General features: G+C 38.3%; 1 protein-coding gene across 5 annotated transcripts in view; it reads left to right on the top strand.

Moving 5' to 3' along the window:
* The window catches only part of GTF2F2 (general transcription factor IIF subunit 2), a 201,090-nt gene that overhangs the window by 130,923 nt on the left and 48,088 nt on the right, over window positions 1-22,079 (top strand). The window lies entirely within an intron of this gene.

Genomic DNA, 22,079 nt, shown 5'->3' with positions numbered 1-22,079 from the left:
AAACCTGTAAATATGATGAACAGTTAACTAGACTCATTGTGGTGATCATTTTGTAATGTCTGTAAAGTTTGAATCATTATGTTGTATACTTGAAACAACATATAATATAATGTTATATGTCAATTATATTTCAATTAAAGAAAAAAAAAACCCAGGTAAGAGTTTCTTTGCTAAGAGAACTTTCACAACTTGGGCTGTTTATCTGGGATGTTTTAAGCTACTCTCTTAATATAACCTGAAATCACACTTTTTATACTTCTTTTTTCTAGTCATCTTTATAGATTTTGATTCTCTAAAGATATGTAATAAGATATTTGTACTATTTTATTTTCAAAGGCTGTAATTTTCCCATAATGAACATGTCTAAAATACTATACAGGATAAAGCAAGTAGAGCTGCTAGAATATCATCCTTTTCTCTTGATTACAGAGAACTTTTTGTAAACTTACTCCTTGTTAGAGATTTTTCATAAGGTCTTCCCCACTGTTGTATATGGTTAACATTTTATAATTAATATTGGAAGATGACTGCAAATTCTCGATAGTCCAAATTTTGACTTTCAAAGAGCAATTTTTTAAATGCTGAGAAGTGGAATATACTTGCTTTAAACTTTCTAAAACATTTTTTATTTTAAGTAAACTCCATGCCACCTGTGAGACTCGAACTCACAACCCTGAGACCAAGAGTCACATGCCCTACCAACCGAGCCAGCCAGGAGCCCCTTGGTTTATACTTTTTGTCGAATATATTTCAGCTCCATGTAGTTTAGAATTATAACTTTGTTCATTCATTCAGCACTTACTGTGTGAAAGGGTAGTGAACAAAACAGGTAAAACTCTCTGTCCTCGTGGAACTTCTGTTTCAGCCAATCATAGCTGTACAGAGCTCATAACGGGGAGCACACTGTTCAGGCTATAATGACAGCCTCTCTGAAAATAAGTGTTCTCGTGCTTTAAAGTGGCTGCTTGAGCCACATCCTCTCTAATGTCATGTCATCTTCTTAATTTCCCCACCTTCTCAATTAAATTATTGTGTGTCTCTCGGGAATGAAACAAAAAGACTGTTATTTTTTTTGTGTCCAATAATTCTTCTCATTTAAATGCCTCCCCGGGGCAAGTAAAAGGATGACAACCAAAATGAAGACTTTTTATAACAGAAAATAACTTTCATAACAAAGTAACTTTGGAGAGGTGTTTCTCTCTTTGGGTGTAGCCTATAAAGTTGATCGTACAATGCAAGTCTTTTTTGTAGACTTCTCTTCTTCAAGTACTGAAATGGAAGAATGCAAAATCTGGTTATTGAGCGGCCTGACAAGATCTTTTTTTGTGGTTCTAATTTTCTTTAAAGGTTTCTAGACCTTTTTAATGATGCGATTAGGCAAGTCACCTGTTGTGTTAATGAAATGTCTGCTTTTTTCTGACCAAAAAAGATAGGAAGATTGTTTAGCCTTTTGACTCTTGCTAAAAGACCAGCCATTACATATTTCAGTTACTTACATGACTTAAGGACACAGAGTGATTCAGGAGATGATAATCATGTGAGTTTCATAAAATAGGCGATACATGACGCGTCTTGAATACTGAGATTGTTTTGACCAAGTAGAAAAAGAGAGGAGTAAGAACACCCTCAACAGAGAGACATGCATGCATAAAGACTTGAGGCCTCTTTCACACCTCACATCCAAAGTGTCAGAAAAATTTTATTGACCGTTCCTTCAAAATATTACACATCTGCATTCCGACCATCTCCCCTCCCCCCACCCCCATGATGTGTTGTCATCTCTCACCTGGATCACTGCAGTAGCCTCCTATAGCAGACTTCCTGCTTCTGTCCTTGCCCCACTGTGATCTGCACAGCTGTCAGACCACTTCTCAGATCTGTTAAGTCATGCCATTCCTTTGCTCCTGGGTCACTTGCAGTGTGTCCTTTATCACTCAGAATAAAATTTGAGTCCTTGGAATCATCTGCAAGGATCTACATGATCACCCTCCTACTCCTTCCCACTTCTCCCTATCCTTTGATCCTCTCCCTCACTCCCCTCACTCCCCTCACTCCCCTCACTCCCCTCACTCTGCTTTCACCACCCTGACCTCCTCTAACAGTCATGAGTACTCTAGGTACTTCCATATTAGGGCCTTTACACCAGATTTTCTTTCCTGCCTGGAATGTCCTTTCTGCAGATAGCAACATGGCTCACTCCTTGTCTCTTTCAAGTCTCTTCTCAGATTCTACTTTTCCAATAGTGCCTACCCTGACCAGCCTACTTCTTTCTATACTTGTATTTTCTTATAGACCATATCACCTCCTAATATACTGTATAATTTATTTATATTTATTGCTATCTTCGCCCTTGTGTGATTTAAACTTCCGTGGTTGGTTCTTTGGTGTGTGGGCGTGCGCACACACGAGCACACAATCATCTATTTTGTTCACTTATACACACATATACCCAAGTGCTTAGAACAGTTCATGACATGTAGTAGGTAGTAAATATCTGTTCAGTGAATAAATGGCAGGAGATAAGGTTTAAAATGTTAAATACCTTTACGTTCTTGCTAAATTATTTGTTAAAGAGTCTATGTTGTGGTAAGAAATTTGGACTTTGTGCTGTGGTTATTAGGGAGGCACTGAAGAATTCTAAGCAGCGTGGAAAGCAAAGTTTTGGATAAGCCTTTCTGTCCACAATAAAAGACTGAAAGCAGGGAAATAAGCTAGAGGCAGATGTGATAGCCCAGGTACAAAACGTCTGAATGACTAAACGTTAAAGTAGTTCTAGTCGGAAGGGAGATGAAAGACTAGGTTTTGAGGATACTTGGAGGTAGAGTCGATAGGATTTAATGAACTCATCTCCTACTTAAGTGGTTGCGGGACAGGAGATTTCGCTACAACCAGACTGATGGTGGCCTGGGTGCACTTCTGCTACGAGTCCTCAGACTGATTCCATACCAACCTGTGTGTTGCACAGGATGGGCAACACTGATGAGAGGGAGGGGTGAGGCTTTATAGACCCCATGTCCGTTTTACTTTAAATCCTGGTTGACAGTTTACATAAAAACTTAAAAGAGCAGAAAGTACTTAAACTGCAAGAAGAGTACTGATGGGTAGATTATCAAAATAGGAAAGTGATGCGAGTCATAAGTTGTATCTCATGTACAGTTGACACTTGAACAACGAGAGGGTTGGGGTGCTGACCCTTTGCAGAGTTGAAAATCTGTGTAGAACTTTTGACTTTCTCCAAAACTACCAATAGCCGACCATTGACTGGAAGCCTCACCAATAACGTAAACAGTTGATTAAACATATTTTATATGGTCTGTGTATTATTACTGTATTCTTATGATAAAGTAAGCCATAGAAAAGAAAATGTTAAGAAAATCATAAGGAAGAGAAAATACATTTACAGTGCTGTACTGTAAGGTATCCATGTATAAGTGGACCTGTACACCTGAGACTAGTGCTGTTCAAGGGTCAACCTGTACTTTGTTTATCGCCATTCAACATTTTTCAAATGCCAAATGTGATCACTGAGGTAAGGCTCAATTTAAAGAAAATCACTAGATACTCTTCTTGCTCCAGAGAATTTACAGTTTGTAAACCTGAAGGAACACACACACACACACACACACACGATTATCTAAAACATCTATTTACTGATGATATGGTAGGAGGCAGAGAATGTGGTGGTGCTGGGGCACCTAGGTGGCTCAGTCGGCTAAGTGTCCAACTCTTGATTTCGGCTCAGGTCATGATCTCACGGTTTGTGAGATCGAACCCTGGGTCATGTTATGCACTGACAGCACAGAGCCTGGTTGGGATTGTCTCTTTCTGTCCATGTAGAACTTTTGACTTCCCCCAAAACTTCTCTCTCTCTCTCTCTCTCTCTCTCTCTCTCTCTCTCTCTCTCTCTCTCTCTCTCACACACACACACACACACAAACTTAGAAAAAGAAAAGAAATGTGGTGGAGATCAAATGGAAAGGCAGATTTCCAGATGTAGGTGACATCAAAGTAGGACTGTTTGAGAGCAGACCTGGCAGCCCAGTACCTAAGATACACTATCCCTCATATTTCACACATACGCTCAAAGTTTTTCAGGGCCTACTGACTGCTTGGTCCTTAATGACATTCAAGTTTGTGGATAATCTGGCTTTGTTTTTAGCTGTTTTCCTTTTGGCAGACATCAGCTAGTTCTGCCACACTACACATGGTTACCCTGGATGTACTGGGCACTTTTAAGTTTTTATGCCTTTGTTACATGCTGTGTCCTATACCTAGAATGCCTCATCTATCTTCTGCCAAGATCCTCTGAGCTCTTACATCCAACCCAGGTGTCACTTACTCAGTGAAGCCTTCTCATGTCTTCCATTCCCCACTCTAGTTAGGATCTGCCATACCCTTTTCCACATTCCCACGTACTTACTTATTCTTCTTTAATGGTATGTATGAATGTCTATGTGTTCTTTTTTCTTTCTTTTTTTTTTTTTTTAATGTTTATTCATTTTTGAGAGAGAGTGTGAGCTGGGGAGGGGCAGAGAGAGAGAGAGAGAGAGAGGGAGACCCAGAATCTGAAAGAGACTCCAGGCTCTGAGCTGTCAGCACAGAGCCTGACGCGGGGCTGGAATCCACAAACAGTGAGATCATGACCTGAGCTGAAGTCGGACGCCTAACCAACTGAGCCACCCAGGCGCCCCATAAATGTCTCTGTTTTCTGCTGTTTAAATGTGCATGGTTGCATATTCTACAAGATTAAGAACTTCATAAGAACAGGGGTTGTAGGTTTTATCTTCTTTCTTTCACACTGTCTCTCCCTACCTTCCTTTTTTTATTCTGAGCACTTAGCGTAGTGCATTACAAATACTAAATACCCAGAAGTATTTGTTGAGTTGAAATAAAAAGGAATGGCAAAACTAGGTGCAGAAGCTTAGGAATCAACAGCATCCAGCTTTAATTTTTTTTTTACTCAGAACTGCACTTGAAACCTGGACTTGATTTTTTAGTTAATTTACACATGTGTATGTGGACCCGCACACATACATACATATCTTCCTTTCAAAAGGGGAAAGTGATGATAAAGCAAATATAGAAGTATATCATCAACAACAAAAGGTTTTCAAAATATAAAGTAAGAGTTAAATAGTTTTCCATTTGCAGAGGACTGGAAGAGAAAGCCTTTTTATCAAAGAAGACCTTTCCTTAAGTCAGTGAGGTTTTTTCTTTAACCATGCGTCTTTACTGTATTATATTTGCAAATAGTGGCTGAACTACACTTTTAGTAACATAAATAGATATATTACAAAGTATATTTTATATTTACATATAATACTCTTTAAGAATGATCAGTACTACTTTAGTGGGAATTTAGTTTTAGTAATAAAATTAAATTTTAGTTGATAAATTAGCTACATGTGATGAGAATTACAATTGCCATATTAATCACATGTAAGTAAGATTCTGTTGGTTTGTAAGATGCTGTCAATTCATTTAGATAAAGGTGGAGATAAATATTTTTACTATTTATTTATTTTGTGTGAGAGAGAGAGCATCCCAAGCAAGCTCTGCACTGTCAGTGCACAGCCCGACGTGGGGCTTGATCTCACAAACTGAGCTTATGACCTGAGCCAAAATCAAGAGCCAGATGCTCAACTGACTGAGCTACTCAGGCACCCCATGGTGGAAATAAGTATTGCAGTAAACCCAAGGAATATGGGAACCCCTCCAGTCAATAAAATTCAAGCCAAGGAAGAAAAATTCATCCTATGCTGTAATTTTCTTTTGTCCAGTCCCATCACATAATATAAAATTCTGCAAGCATCCATTTAGCCACCAAGAAAACACAAAAGGGAAAAAGAATTCCACTGCTTCTATTACTTTCTGTTTATCTGACATAAATTTGGATGGATCTAAGTGATATTTTATTAGGAGGAAGTTTATTTTGAATTAGTAAATGTGAATATATTTGATATCAGTTCACATTGGTTTACTAATTTTAATTTAAATTGTGTTTTATTAAGTATAACTTTAATGATCGTGAGGCTTTTTAAAAAAAACTAATCTCTGTGCCCAATGTGGAACTTGAACTCATGACCCCAAAGTCAAGAGTTACATGCTTCACTGACTGAGCCAGGCAGGCACCCCTTAAGGCTTTTTAAATAATCAAATGATAAATTAATACATTCACCCTGCTTATAATTCATGTTGTACTTTTTAAAATATAATGGGGACATAAAGGTAAGGCAGTCACCGTAGTGGGTGTTTTCTTGTAGGAAAGTCATAGTAATAGGAAAATATGTGGCTTTTTAACTTGTGCATGTTTATGTCACCAATTCATCTAAAAGTACTTGTCTCAAAAGTTTTTATTTTTAATTCTTTCAGTGTTTGTGGGCTTTCTTCAAAAACCTAAGAAAAGCCTTTCTCTTTGGGAACAGAACATTGGCTGTGGAGAGGTGGAAAAGAGAAAAATCAGAGTCTCTTTTTCTATGCTAAGACACCAGATAGTAGAAAGCAAGTTGTGATTCTCTTTCTTTCCTGGGGAGAGGTTACCAGGCTGTAGCTGCCTAGATTCCTGATGTCTCATATTATGATAAAAGATGTCTTAGAATGTCTTCTTATAAGGGAGGAAGAAAAGTACCCCCTCACTCAGTAAACCTTTATGTAATTTGTGGGTGATGTGATTCATATGGGTGAACTAGATTCATGCCTGAAGAAGTTTCTGCAAATAAAATTTTTGCTCAATGCAATAATAACACCGAAGCATTTTCTTTTCTTTTCATTTAAACTAGTATGTGGATATATTTAGTACTTGTAATTTTGACTCTTCTCCATAGATAAATTTCATAAAGAATAATTACTTTGTAAGTGGTTTTTCTTACATATTAGGATGATAATCTTATAGCTGTGTCCCTTTATATTTAAAAAAGAAATACAAGGTGAATTATAAATAGGATTATCACATCATTTATCATTCAAAACAGGATACTTTTGAGAATGAAAGCGGGCACTAACCAGAGAAGATGCCACACTGGGACATAGAAGTGTAAACTGCCAGATAAAATTGGGATATAAGGTCACCCTTATTATGAATAGCCCAGATACACTGAAATGCTAACCTTTTAAAATGAGAACTAAAAGGTAAGAGTCAAATAATGAAAGTGCTGGCAGTTAGGAAATGTATACAGTACCAGATGTTCTAGACTAGGTGAAACTGCTATGACTGAATGTAAACCTTGTGCGCTCCTCAGTAGCCACAGCAAGTTGGGCATACCATAGAGCTGGGTTAATGTCTCCATGTAAATTTTTATATGAAGTTTATTAAAACAGCAAAATCTGTAATCATTTTTCTGTTAATCCTCAATAAAATTTGAAGTCATAACAGCAGCTCAGAATTCTATAAAGATAATTTTATGTCCAGGGAAACGTAGTATTAGATTTTAGCTTTATGATAGTCTCATTTGAAACACAATTTTTGGTGAACGTTGAGGTTAATGATTAATATATTTATATCTGTTACGACAACTTTCATTTGCTGGTATCAGAAAACCCAGGGCAGACTGGCTTAAAAATCAAAGAAATTCATTGACTCACATAAATAAAACGCAGTGGTATTGTGGGCTTTAGCCATACTTTATCTAGAAGTTCTCCACATCATCAGTGCTTGAGCTGTGCTTCTAATTTTCTTGGGTCTTTCTTCAGCTTGACTGTCTTCAGGCTGGTATTTCTCCTGGTAGCAAGATGGCCACCTGCAGCTGCCAGGATTATCTGCCTCTTTATTCATATGAAGCCCCAAGAGTTAAGTGACCTTGTCTTTAACCGATGGTTAAACAGATAGACCCTTCACTTCCTTCTTTGGGCCAGCGTGGGTTCTGAGTCTATCCCCGAATCAGTAAATGCAACGGTGAAGATGGAATATGTGATTAACAGTTGGGAACCACCTGTGGAAATGTGTAGGTGGTGGGGTCAGTTCCATCTAAAGCGTGCTCCTCAGTAGGGAGGGGGTAAAGTGGATGCTAGGGAGACAATCATGAGGTCCACAGCCAAACCATTTTTACCAGAAAGCATCTTAGGGACAGGAAACATTTGCCAAAGACATTCTCATGCTTGATTGCTTCCTTTGAGGAATGACCATTTTATCCTCTAAAGAGGATCAAGAGTTTTATTAGAAAGCAAATCTTTATCTATGAAGATAATAGTAGGGTCAGGTAGTTAAGAGGTTGGACTCTAGAGTCAGACAGCCTGGGTTTAAAAACTGGCTTCGCCATTTACTGGCTATGTGACCTTTCTGTGCCTTTGTTTCTTCATCTGTAAAATGGGATAGTGGCATTTATCTGTTATGATAAAGACAAAATTATATAGTATGTGAGGTGTCTTCCACAGAGTAGGTACTTGGTAAGTATTAACTCTTACACTGACAATAATTACCTGAGTAAGAACTCTTGCCCTAAAACTCTGCTGGAGATACTTCCAACCCTACCCAGTCTGTCTTAGTTCTCATGATAAGAGACTTACAACAAGGATTCTTTTTGAATCCCTACCTTGAGGTAGATCAATTACTTCAATCAAGTGTAAATTAGAAATAGAGCAGAAAGAGAACTGTTCCTGAGAGAAAGAATCTGAAGATTTTGTTATAGAGTCCATGATAATCTCTTTTCAAAATAATCCTAAAGTGATAATTTAGAACTATCTAGATATTAACCAGATTCAGACACAGGGAACTGCGTTAACTCTCTCTTCATAGTCTTTTCATCTACTTTTTTCTCTGTCCTCAGGGACTCCTTAATGTGGCCACCATAAATTACATGTGTATATTAGAAACCCATGGGTTTTTAGTTTATAAATCTGGATATTCAGAATCTTCATGAACAGCGTGAGGGGTAATAATCCTGACATTTTCCCAAGGTTTCTTTGGAAACAGTCCTGTCCTCCTCTCCTGCAGTGATGCTTGGGCTAAAGACTCTCCTAAGGTACCCAAATGTATGATTTTTAAAATGTGGAACTATAAATCTTTTTTAATCAAAGATATTTTTTAAGTGCCAGGGAACAGGAAGTCCTTCTGAAGAGCTAATCCAAGAAGGCAGCTGGCCTTCTTTGCCTTAAGCGTGCTGTTGTTCTCACATCCTTTCCCCTGTACTGCTCCTTTTTAGTTATCACTTTAAGTGAAGGAGCTGATGTATAAGGAGCTGGTGTCATCATTAAAATACAATTTTTAAATGTATTATGAGTAGTGTAGTAAAAGTACAAAAATATCAGTGGGATAAAACTACCATAAGAAACTAGGCAAGGTGTTTTACTTAGAATTTTTAAAAAGACTAAAACAGCCCCTCACAGGGAATGCTATTTGGTGCAAGGAAGACATCTTAGTCCATGATAAGAATCGTCTTTTATTATTTTTTTTTATAGATTCATTTATCTATTTTGAGAGAGAGAAAGAGAAGAGCTCAAGTCCCAAGCAGGCTCTGTGCTGTCAGTCCAGAGCCTGTCTCAGGGCTCACATTCACAAACCATAAGATCATGATATTAGCTGAAAATCCAGAGTTAGATGCTTAACTGATTGGGCCACCCAGGCACCCCAACAATCCTCTTTTCAAAAAAAAAAAAATCTTAGGGACATTGATGGTGAGGATGCCACCATTTCCTCTGAAGAGCCATAGCAAGCTGTCCTCCATAGCTCTTGAGCTATAGACTACACTTGAAGATTTGGTATCTTGATAAAAGAATGGTTTCTAAAGGATTGTAAAAAGCTATTGGGAATATATATATATAAAGAATTAAAGTGGGGCGCCTGGGTGGCTCCGTCAGTTAAGTGTCTGACTCTTGATCTCAGCTCAGGTCTTGATCTCAGGGTCATGACTTCAAGCCTGGTGTTGGGCTCCTCACTGGAGCACTGGCATAATTATCAACCAAGTTTTCATTATGATTTCCTTCTTCAGAGTTCTCTGATATTTTTACTGTAAGATAGGAATAGGAGAGGAACTTTTTGAGTACCTGGGAACTGTCTCACCCTAAGCGGCTCTCGTCTTTGGAGTTTCATACCTCCTCTGCCCTTTCTCTTGGTCTTCCTTGGGGTTCCAGCCCTTTCTTATTATACTGCCAATTCCGACTCAAGTGTGCACTGTATCAAAACCGGTCACTTTCACTCTTCCCAGGTGTGTCATGTCATAGCCCTCTGCTTGCTGTGCTCTGTTCTTGGGTTTCTGCTTGCCAGAATCCCTGTTAATCCTTTAAGATTCGCTTCAAATGTGCAATGTCGCCAGCTATTTTTCTCCACACAGGATAATCACCATCATCACCAAGCTCCTGCTACACTTTTTCTAATAAACTGCTAATCACATTTTTCTTTTTAGTTTGTTTTTTATTACTTTTGTTTCTCTCTACTAGATAGATCGTGAGCTTCTTGAGGTCAGGGAATAGATCTGGTTCATCTTTGTGCTAACAGCTTTATGTTCAGTAAATTCTCATAATTGACCAAAACCCAGCATTTTGAAGTTAAGGATTTATAGTTCTCGTATGATTAATGAATCTCTTCAGGATTAATACACCTTTAACAATGTGCTTAGCTGTGTCTAAATTTAAATTAGAAGTCCAAAGAAGCCGTACTGGCATGTGGTGGTGTTTCTACAAAGCCTCACAGCTTTGTAGGATAAAAATACTTCAGTATACAATTTCTCTTTGTTCACTCACAGTTGAAAATCAACAAGGCTAACCTTAGGTAAAACTGTGAAGTATGGAAAGTTTATCTTTATTATCCAGGCATCTCCTTTTTTCACCCCTTTCCCCCTTAGTAATGTCTATCTTTAGGCATCTACTTTTTATCATGTTCTGATCTTTTCTGTTCTCTCAATTCTGAATACACTCCGAGAATGAATAGGTATAAGTCAAAGTGGGTATTTGATTTTAGACCATTTATTACCACATGTGAAATAATAGCCATTAGATTACCTGTTCAAGGTATTTGAGTAGGCAGATTTTTTTTTTTTTTTTTTTTTTTTTTTTTTTAATGGGAGAGGAAGGAAAGTCATTGAAATTACACTGAATAGGTTGGCCCTGAGCACAATATTGAGTAGTCCTTTTTGTTCGTGGTGAGACTTGTCACCAGGACAACCATCTCTGCTTCCTGGGCCGAGTGGGTAGATCTGGCCTGCCTGCATTTGTTGGAGGTATCTTCTGAGAGTTTAAAACTTACTGCTGAATGTGAGCCACAGAAATGGCCAAGTTCCCTTATGCAGGATCAGGACCATCACTAGTCCATATAGTGTCTTTGTACAAATTTATAAAAGGTGATCCTTCGTTAAGTGTTTTTATTTTATCGGTCAGAAAATTATGGCAGTTTACATATTTTGTTAAATGACGTTATTGTCATCTGCCAGAAGTCACAATAATCATACAAATCTTTGCTGTTTCTTTGAATGTGCCCCTTCAGTGGGACCCTACAGTGCGCTGCGAACTGGGCAAACCTGGGGATGCACCGCACTCTGTCTGGTTTGCTGCAGGCCCACATGTCCTGTTTACTTACCGATTGGCTTAAAGTGTAAGTTGCTTGTCTGGTCCTTGTAGGCACTGAAATTTTTGACCCTAAGGCTGTGATTTCCTGAAGTACTTAAGGAAAGATCATACGTTCCTTTATTAGGGAACAAGGGTCCCATTTACCATTTAGTACGTTGAATCAGCAGTAACGATGATAATCTATAGTCTCTAACTTACTAGTAGGAGGGACTGATGTAAACTTTGGGATGATCAGGTGTTAAGTACAAGAAGACCTTACTCATAAACATCTTACAGACTATCCCTCTTGCTTGAGACTCTAATGAACTTGCCATCAGATAGATTGTGAACAAAACTTGAATTTTAAGCAAGAATCCTAGATAAGTTGAGAAAGAGAAGATAATGTTTAAAAAAACGTTTAAAGTCTGCCTAGGAGAATTGATTTTCAGGCCAGACAGCTTAGCTTAGTCCACATGGTAGGTCATGTACTCTTAAATGGCTTCGTATTATATGAAATGTTCATTTTAGTTACTTTTTTTAAAAATCTTGTTTCCATTTTCACAAATGAAAAAATTGAGTTGTAGTTAAGTGATTTGCCCAGGCTCAATTTTGTAAATGGCAAAACTGAAATTTGAACCCACATTCTGTTGATTCCAGTGCATTAGACGACAGGATACCTCTTCTAGCCGTAGTGTTTTCAAAAGATTGCTTGGCTTATCAGTAGGAAAAGGGAAGGGAGTTCTCTTTTTCTTCTCTCTTGTATAGGATGATCTTCACCCTAATGCCTTATGACTTACACTAATACTGTTAGTATTGTGGGTCTGTTACATTATAAAATAAATAGTAGGATAACATTTATAGGATTTATACAAGCTATGTAACTGCTTCATTGTTTCATTTTAGAATTCTTATCTAATTTCAGATCCTGCGACTTAAAAATGAACTTTGATAGCATAACTTAATTGAATTTCAAAGCTCCATATATCCGCAGGGGAGAGATAGAATATTAAATAATTTTACATGTCTGTGAAGATTATTATTTTACTTCTGTGAAGTTTATGTGAAATCTTTAATGCTTTGGGTAGTTTTGATGCACTTAGTAGTTACGCTGTTTTGAAGATGTGCTTCTCTATAATATATCCTAGTATGACAGTTGTCACATACCATGTACTGATTTTTTTTTTTTACAACATTGAAGGCCTCCGAATGTGTAAAACCCTTTTCTTATAATGTGTTATGTATTCGAGAAAAACTGAAAGCATGGAATTACTACTACTACTACTAATGTTCAGGCAAAAACTTCTCAAACTGAAAAATAGTAGGCATGTAGGGAAAACAGGAGAGGAAAGTGCGGGCTTAATAAGCTTATGCAAAACATAACATGCCAGCGAATGGTATTTTCACTAAAATGTCGCTCCATGAGGGCAGGACCTTTTGTCTACTTTATTGGATGGTGTATCTCTAATAACTGGAACGGTGCCTGGCACCTAGTAGGTGCGCAATAAATACTTGTTGAATGAAGAAGGAATGAAAGGTATGAGACTTAGCCTTTTGTCTCGCAGGCTGCCCAGGACTTAGATCATAATGAGTCATTTCTTTTTAAACTGTTACGTGCCAGATTGATTTATCTACTTCTGTTACTTCCCCATATTTCATAGCTTCAAGGTGTTATTTATTACTCATTTGTTCAACAGATGTATATTAAGCATCTGATGTATACTACACAATGTAACATTAAAAGTGAACTAGAGCTTATCTGTTTTGGGAAATGGATCATAGACTATTAAATAATAATTTAGGGTAGTATATTATTATATGCAACATAGGAGGTTGACACAGGTATTAAATGCCGAGTTTCTGAAAATGCTGATTTGGTGAAGTCAGGGAAAAGAATCATAGGCTTTGAATAGATAAAGAGTGGGAGGGAGAGATTCTAGGAGGAACGGGCACATCACAATCTGGGGTACATCAATAGGAGTGCTTGAGGAAACATAGTAGATCATCCTGGTAGGTTGAGTAGACAAAGGGCTGATTATAGTGTACTGCAGTGTTGGGTTGAACAGGTAGATGAACCAGTGTGTCACAGATTGAGCATATTTCACTCTGAAGGAGGTTATTAGGTATCCTTCAGGGCTCTGTCCTTAGCACATTCTCTTTCCTTGGTTACTGTGACCCTCTTTAATTTTCCTCTGGCCCTTATAGTCTCTGTAGCTTCTGCTTATGTCTTGAACTCTATCCCTCCTATGTTGCAAAGTGATCCCATCCACGTTAAGAATATATACACAACGACTCTGGAATTTGTATCTCCAGCTCAAAACCCCTTTTTGGGCTTTCATACCCATATATTTACAACAGTTCGCTTGAAAGCTCCCTTTGGATGTCTGAAAGGCCTCTTACCTTCACATTCCTAAAATTGAATTCTTGGTTGTTACCCACCTTCCCACCCTTAATGCAGTTCTTTCTCCAGTCTTCCCCATTTTCGCTCACTCAGGCAAAACAAAAACAACCTAGGAGTTTTCCGTGATTCCTCTTTTCTTGACAAGATACATCCAAACCATCTTCGGGTTCTGTCAGCTGTACCAACACTACAGATGCTGCCCTACTTATCACTCCTGCCACTCTACAGGTCTAAGCTGCCTGTATTATTTAGTCACCTATATTTAAGACCAACCACATAATTCGTAGGGCCTGGTGCAAAACAAAATTCTACAGCCCCTTATTGATAAACGAAGAATTTCAAAACAGTGACAGCATTGCATTAAATCAAGTGTAAGACCCTTCTGAGTGCAGGACCAGTGCACTGGAGCGAGCTCTTGCCCCTGCAGCTGCTACTACAACCGCCTAGTAGTAACTGGTGGCCGCCTGCTAACCCCTGTGGGCCATTCTTCACATAGCAGTCATTAGCCTGGATGACGTCATACCACTCCCGTACTTAGAATGTACAGATCCTGTATGACCTACCTTCTGAGCTTTATGTGCTCTGACCTTGAAGCTTCCTCGTCCTCCTCTCCCACCACACTCCTGTTCTCATGCACTAGGCGGCAGCCAAAATGGCCCCTCCTTTGTCCCTCAGAACAAGAACAAGTCCGATCTTTCAGTGTAAGCACAAGTCTTTCAGGAGGTCTTAGTCAGCCTCCTTTCTATCAGGCAGTCCTCAGGCCATATGCCACCTTTTCAGACAGGCCTCTCCTGACCACTCGTGAATGAAATAACATAGCCATCTCCCCACCACCACGGCCTAGTTGTTTGTCATGCCATTACTCAGTTTTATCGTATTTTTAGCACTTATTACTGCCTGGCACTATCTTTCTTGTATTGACTTATCACCTAGCATGGTGCCTGTCATTTGATAATGATCCAATAAATGTTTCATGAATTAATGTTTTTTTATAATTCTTTGAGCCTCTTACATTTTGGAGATTTATCTGAAGAGTAACGGGTTTATTTTTCCTTTGTTAAAGTTCAATAATCTTTTATTTGTTGAATTCTCATAAAATTGAATTACTTATGTTTAATTTACAAACATTCCAAAGTTAATTTAAAATATCAAGTTATTTTCTCTTTAAAATGACACATTTTTGGTGTGACACATACTTACATGTATTGTACTTGGACAAAGACTTACAGATGCTATTGCTCACTGAAACTGAAGTTAAAAAATACCTGGGAATAGGGGCGCCTGGGTGGCTCAGTCAGTTGGGCGTCTGACTTCAGCTCAGGTCATGACCTCATGGTTCATGAGTTCGGGTCCTGTGTCAGGCTCTGTGCTGACAGCTCAGAGCCTGGAGCCTGCCTCGGATTCTGTGTCTCCATCTCTCTCTCTCTGCCCTTCCCCTGCTCACGCTCTGTCTCTCTCTGTCTCAAAATAAATAAACAGTAAAAAAATAAAAATTAAAAAAATACCTAGGAATAAACCTAACCAAAGAGGTGAAAAATCTATACACTGAAAACTATAGAAAGCTTATGCAAGAAATTGAAGAAGACACAAAAAAAATGGAAAAATATTCCATGCTTCTGGATTGGAAGAACAAATATTAAAATGTTGTTACTACCCAAGCAGTCTACATATTCAGTGCAATCCCTATCAAAATAACACCAGCATTCTTCACAGAGTTCGAACAAACAATCCTAAAATTTGTATGGAACCAGCAAGAGACCTGAATAGCCAAAGCAATCCTGAAAAAGAAAGCCAAAGCTGGAGGCATCACAATTCCAGACTTTTAGGATGTATTACAAAGCTGTAATCATCAAGAGTATGGTATTCGCACAAAAAAAAGACACTTAGATCAATGGAACAGAATAGAGAACCCAGAAATGGACCCACAAATGTATGACCAGATAATTTTTGACAAAGCAGGAAAAATATCTAGTGGAGAATAAAGGACAGTCTCTTCAACTGGTATTGGGAAAACTGGACAGCGATATGCAGATTGAACCTGGACCACTTTCTTATACCATACAAAAATAAACTCAAAATGGATGAAAGACCTAAACGTAAGACAGGAAGCCATCAAAATCCTTGAGGAGAAAGCAGGCAAAAACCTCTTTGACCTCAGCCACAGCAACTTCTTATTCAACATGTCTCCAGAGGCAAGGGAAACAAAAGCAAAAATAAACTCTTGGGACCTCATCAAGATAAAAAGCTTCTGCATGGTGAAGGAAACAATCAGCAAAACTAAAAGGCAATCAACAGAATGGGAGAAGATATTTGCAAGTGCTATATCAGATAAAGAGTTAGTATCCAAAATCTATAAAGAACTTTCAAACTCAACACCCAAAAAACAAACAATCCAGTGAAGAAATGGGCAAAAGACACGAATAGACTTTTTTCCAAAGAAGACATCCAGATGGCTAACAGACTCATGAAAAGATGCTCAACATCGCTCCTCACCAGGGAAATACAAATCAAAACCACAATGCGATACCACCTCACACCTGTCAGAATGGCTAACATTAACAACTCAGGCAACAACAGATGTGGGCGAGGATGCAGAGAAAGAAGAACCCTTTTGCATTGCTGGTGGGAATGCAAATTGGTGCAGCTACTCTGGAAAACAGTATGGAGGGTCCTCAAAAAATGAAAAATAGAACTACCCTACAACCCAGCAATTGCACTACTAGGTATTTAATCAAAGGTTACAGGTGTGCTGTTTTGCACCCCATTGTTTATAACAGCACTATTGGCAATAGCCAAAGTATGGAAAGAGCCTAAATGTCCATTGACAGATGAATGGATAAAGATGTGGGTTGTGTGTGTGTATATACATACATATATATGTATACATATATATGTATACACACACACGCATACATACAATGGAGTATTACTCAACAATCAAAAAGAATGAAATCTTGCCATTTCCAACAACGTGGATAGATCTAGAGTGTATTATGCTAAGCAAAGTTAGAGACAAATATGATATGACTCCACTCATGTGGAATTTAAGATATAAGACAGATGAACATAAGGAAGGGAAGCAAAAATAATATAAAAACAGGGAGGGGGACAAAATATAAGAGCCTCTTTTTGAGAACAAACTGAGGGTTGCTGGAGGTGTTGTGGGTGGGAGGATGGCTAAATGGGCAAGGAGCATTAAGGAGAACACTTGTTGGGATGAGCACTGGGTGTTATATGTAGGGGATGAATCACTGGATTCTATTCCAGAAATCATTATTGCACTATATGCTAACAAACTTGGATGTAAAATAAATAAATAGAGAAAGAAAGAAGGAAGGAAGGAAGGAAGGAAAGAAAGAAGAAAAGGAAAGGAAAGAAGGAGAAAGAAAAGGAAGGAGGGAAAAAGAGAGAAAGAGAAGGAAAGAAACTGAAGTTAATACTATGGAGTGAGCAGAGTTCCCCCACCCCCATCAGTATTTTACACCATAATACCAAAGGTTCACAACCCAAGCTTCACAAATGTATGTAAACCTATTCATTCAGTAGACTGGGAGTACCTATTATGTACCCCACACTCAGGAACAAAGGATGAATAAGACGTTTTTCCTGCCCTTGAGTTAGTTGCTCACTGTAGATAATATGTTCTTTGATATGCAGCATTCTGTGTAGTTTTGAAAAATACTAAGTCTGCTTCATAAACTATATGCAATCTGCTAGCTTTTAAAACTTTAATGCACAACTCAAAATAATGCACTTGTTTTGGGAGTATCACGCACACACATATACACTTTATGAGGCTAACATGAATGTGAAATATTTAAAATTACTTTACAAATCTGTTGTTTACCAGTGCTGTCTGGTACACACACCAGTTTTGGAGAGGGTGGATGTGGTGATGGCCAAATGCTATTGTTCACAGAATTTGCAATGCTTATTATATAATTACATTGAATGCCATATGGCGTTTTATTGCAGCTCATTAAATTACTAGGAGTTTATACTTCTATTTGCGTTATCTTTAGTGACTTTCAGTACTGCTGTTTTTTCTTTTTTTTTTTTTTTTGCAGATTTATTTACTTATTTTTAAATATATGAAATTTATTGTCAAATTGGTTTCCATACAACACCCAGTGCTCATCCCAAAACATGCCCTCTTCAATACCCATCACCCACCCTCCCCTCCCTCCCACCCCCCACCAGCCCTCAGTTTTGTTTTTTCTAATATATACTGTAGATATCCTTTTTATTTATTTTTTTAAATGTTTATTTCTGAGACAGAGAGAGACAGAGCATGAATGGGGCAGGGGCAGAGAGAGAGGGAGACACAGAATCAGAAGCAGGCTCCAGGCTCTGAGCTGTCAGCCCAGAGCCTGACGCGGGGCTCGAACACACAAACCGTGAGATCGTGACCTGAGCCGAAGTCGGTCACTCAACCGACTGAGCCACCCAGGCACCCCTAGATATCCTTTTTAAAATCATAAAATATTATCTTTCAAAATAAACATAATTTATAGAATACAGCACCATGACTTTTTCCAGAAATAATCCCCAGGTGGATTCTAATGGTGACTGAGTGGCAGCGTATGTGCTATATATACACTGTCACTCAGTCACCATTAGAATACAGAAAATAAGAATATTGCTAACCACATCAACAAAGGTAACTGAAATTACTTTTTTCAAGAACATATTGTTTTGAAAATTACCTCTTATTGGTTTGGTACATTAGTGTCTTTTTCCTTCCTGGAACTCTAGAGGAATGAGTTTTTTCTAATAGTTCAGTTTTCCAAAAAGCTGTTACTCAATTCTTTTTTAAAGTTTGTAGCTTTAAACAATTTTTAATTAACTTTAATGAATGAAAATCTTTCTGAAATGTTACCTATTATGCCTGCATCCATACCTCATATACAGAGTTTATTGGGATCGTAATTTAGCCTTCTCTCTAACTTAATTTTTCTTTTGTACACGTGTTTTTGAGTTATACTATAGGAGATGCCTTCAGATCCCGTGAAAGAGAGTAGGGTTATTTACCCTTTCATAAGAGGGCCACAGAGTATTAGGCTTTTTGGGTTCTTTTGGTTATTTTATATAGTTCTTCACTCCCCTGTTAACAGCTTTCATTTTGTCGTGTTGATGGTGTTACTATCTCTTGCAGCCCCTCTCTTCATTCTGATTTAGTGTTTTTAATTTCCTGTGAGCTAGGAAACCGGTTTTAAAATTCTATTAAAATGAATAATGTGTGCAAAAGTAGACTGAATAGACTCTGAGTGAAGGTCTAATGGGCTTGCCTGTGAGTCAAGTGCCCAAAGCTGTCATGCTTGGCCTTGTGACATCTGTTTTGGTTGCTGAGATGTTCTTTTTTGCTTCTTTCCTAGTTCTGCTTAGGGCAGATGTCACTACTTAGAAAATATGTAGAATATCTCATTTTGCAATCTTTCCTTTGGGTCACTCGGTCCTTGTTAACATGATACACTTGTAACATCTATTTCAAACTCAGATATATAATAAAGTATTGCTAATTAAATTCCCTGACATCTTTCCGAGTGCTTTGCTATGAAACTGAGTCAGGCAACTAAATGAACTCTATTTAAGCTGTTGATTGCCAAAGCTTGTTTCTCTGCTCTTTATTCAAATTTCTGTCATCGATGAAGCATACAGTTTCAAAATCAGTTGAGTGTTAATAACAGAGTGAGGTATTCTGCAGTCAGTCCCAACGTACACCGATTAAATCTTCACCATATATTCTGGGATACTTTCTTTGTCAGGCATTGTGCTAGGCACTATGCCTACAATGAATAAGAAGGACAGGGTTTTGGGGTGCCTGGGTGGCTCTGTCGGTTGAGCGTCCCAACTTTGGCTCAGGTCATGATCTCACAGTTCGTGGGTTCGAGCCCGTGTCTGGCTCTGTGTCGACAGCTCGGAGCCTGGAGCCTGCTTCACATTCTGTGTCTCCCCCTCTCTCTGCTTCTCCCCTGCTCACACTCTGTCTCTCAAAAATAAATAAAGATTTAAAAAAAATTAAAAAATAAAAAAGAAAGGGTTTCTGTGGTTATGGCTTTAAATAGTACCCAGTGTTTTTATTATTGTTATTATTTTATTTTTTAATGTGTACTTATTATTTTTGAGAGAGAGAGAGCATGCACACATGCGAGCAAAGGAGGGGTGGGGGGGGTGGAGAGAGGGTCCACAGCAGGCCCTGTGCTAACAGCAGAGACCCCAACACAGGGCTTGAACCCACAAACCACAAGATCATGACCCGAGCCGAAGTTGGACGCTTAACTGACTGAGCCACGCAGGCACCCTATTTTTATTTTAAAAGAGAGAGAGAGAGCGAGCGAGAGGGTGAGTAGGGGAGAGGGGCAGAGGGAGAGAGAGAGAATCCCAAGCAGGTTCTGCACTCAGTGCTGAGCCCGATGCCAGGGCTTGATCCCATGATCCTGGGATCATGACCTGAGCCAAAATCAAGAGTCATTCACTCAACCTACTGAGCCACCAGGCACCCCAGTACCTAGTCTTTCTTAAATTTTAACATGTATGTAGATCACCTGAGAACTTCATTAAAAATGTTGGGCCTAGGGGCGCCTGGGTGGCGCAGTCGGTTAAGCGTCCGACTTCAGCCAGGTCACGATCTCGCGGTCCGTGAGTTCGAGCCCCGCGTCAGGCTCTGGCCTGATGGCTCGGAGCCTGGAGCCTGTTTCCGATTCTGTGTCTCCCTCTCTCTCTGCCCCTCCCCCGTTCATGCTCTGTCTCTCTCTGTCCCAAAAATAAAAAATAAAAAATGTTGAAAAAAAAAAATTAAAAAAAAAAAAAAATGTTGGGCCTAGCCCCAGAGTTTTTGACTTCATAAGTTTTGAGTTAGGATTAGAAATAAGCACTAACAGGCAACCTGATGATTCTGATGTAATGGTCCTCAGAACACATTCTGAGAAATTCTAGTTTGGCAGATAAGAACCTTTTCAAGTAACATGGATAAAAACAGTATAATGCTATATTTAACCTGATTGCTATTTCATCTGTAAACTGTCTCAAAAGTAGTTTTTAAATCATTGGATTCTGTTTCTACTTATTACCTTTATGTTGAGATGAAAGGACTGGAAACTGTGATTAATAAGCATCGTAATTTATTATCTCTTAAATAACCCACCAACAAATTACTCTTTTCCATAAGAATAACGTTACCCTATGGCAAGCTGTCTCTAAGACGGGGTTATTTGACAGCTAGAGCAAAGGCAAAACATTTCCTCTCAACAACTTCTTTAAAAATGAAATGTCATCGAATGCACATGAAATCATTGTCAGAGGTTGCCTCCAGAGAGAAAGATCTAGATGTCTGGAGGAGACTTACTTTTAATCATGTATGCTTTTGCACCTTAACAGTTTTTATACCATGTGACTGCATTACCTAATCCAAAATAAATTTGAGAAGTTATGCTGTTACCTTAGGTCTAAAAGTATACTCTTGGTTACTATTTCACTATAAAAATCTTTTTGACAGCTTTCCCGGTTATTATATACTAGAGGGTGGAGCTTTTCCTCTGCTAAAGCGCTTCATTTGAGTAACTCTTCCCTTCAGAAGTTTGTGAAACCACTTTATCATAAACTTCATTTCTATACATCACAGAGTCTGTTTCTACTTCATTGTTCTAGTTTTATATCAGAAAGGTGCCATTTTAATTATTGTGGCTTAGTAATATAAGTTAATGCCTAGAATATCACGAGCTGCATTGTTGTTCTTTAAGAAACTTTTCTGAATTCTTAACTCATGTGCTCTTTCTTGTTAATTTTAGAACTTTTTTCCCAAGTTCAAAAAATTCCAGTAAAGAGTTTTTTATTTTAAACCTGTTATTTGGGAAGAATCAGCTTCTTAGCATAGTTAATCTTCCTGTTCAGAAACACAGTTATCTTCTCCATTCATTCAAACCTTCTTTTATATCTTTCAGTAATAATTTTTAGTTTTCTTCATAGAAGTTTGAACATTTTTGGTGAGGGTTGCCCTGTGTATTTATATTTTTGTTGCTATGGTAAATGCTGCTTCTTTAAAAAATGTCATGTGTCTGGGGCGCCTGGCTGGCTCATTCGGTGGAGCATGAGACTCTTGATCTCAGGGTCGTGAGTTTGAGCCCTGCGTTGGGAGTAGGGCTTACTTAAAATGGAAATCTTATAAAAAAATGTTACATAGCTACAATATAGGAAAGCTACTTTTGTA

Source organism: Panthera tigris, chromosome A1 (genome assembly GCF_018350195.1).
Source record: "Panthera tigris isolate Pti1 chromosome A1, P.tigris_Pti1_mat1.1, whole genome shotgun sequence".
Classification (NCBI taxonomy): Eukaryota; Metazoa; Chordata; class Mammalia; order Carnivora; family Felidae; genus Panthera; species Panthera tigris.
Note: the sequence above shows the minus strand (reverse complement) of the source record. Positions and strands in the feature narration are given on the sequence as shown.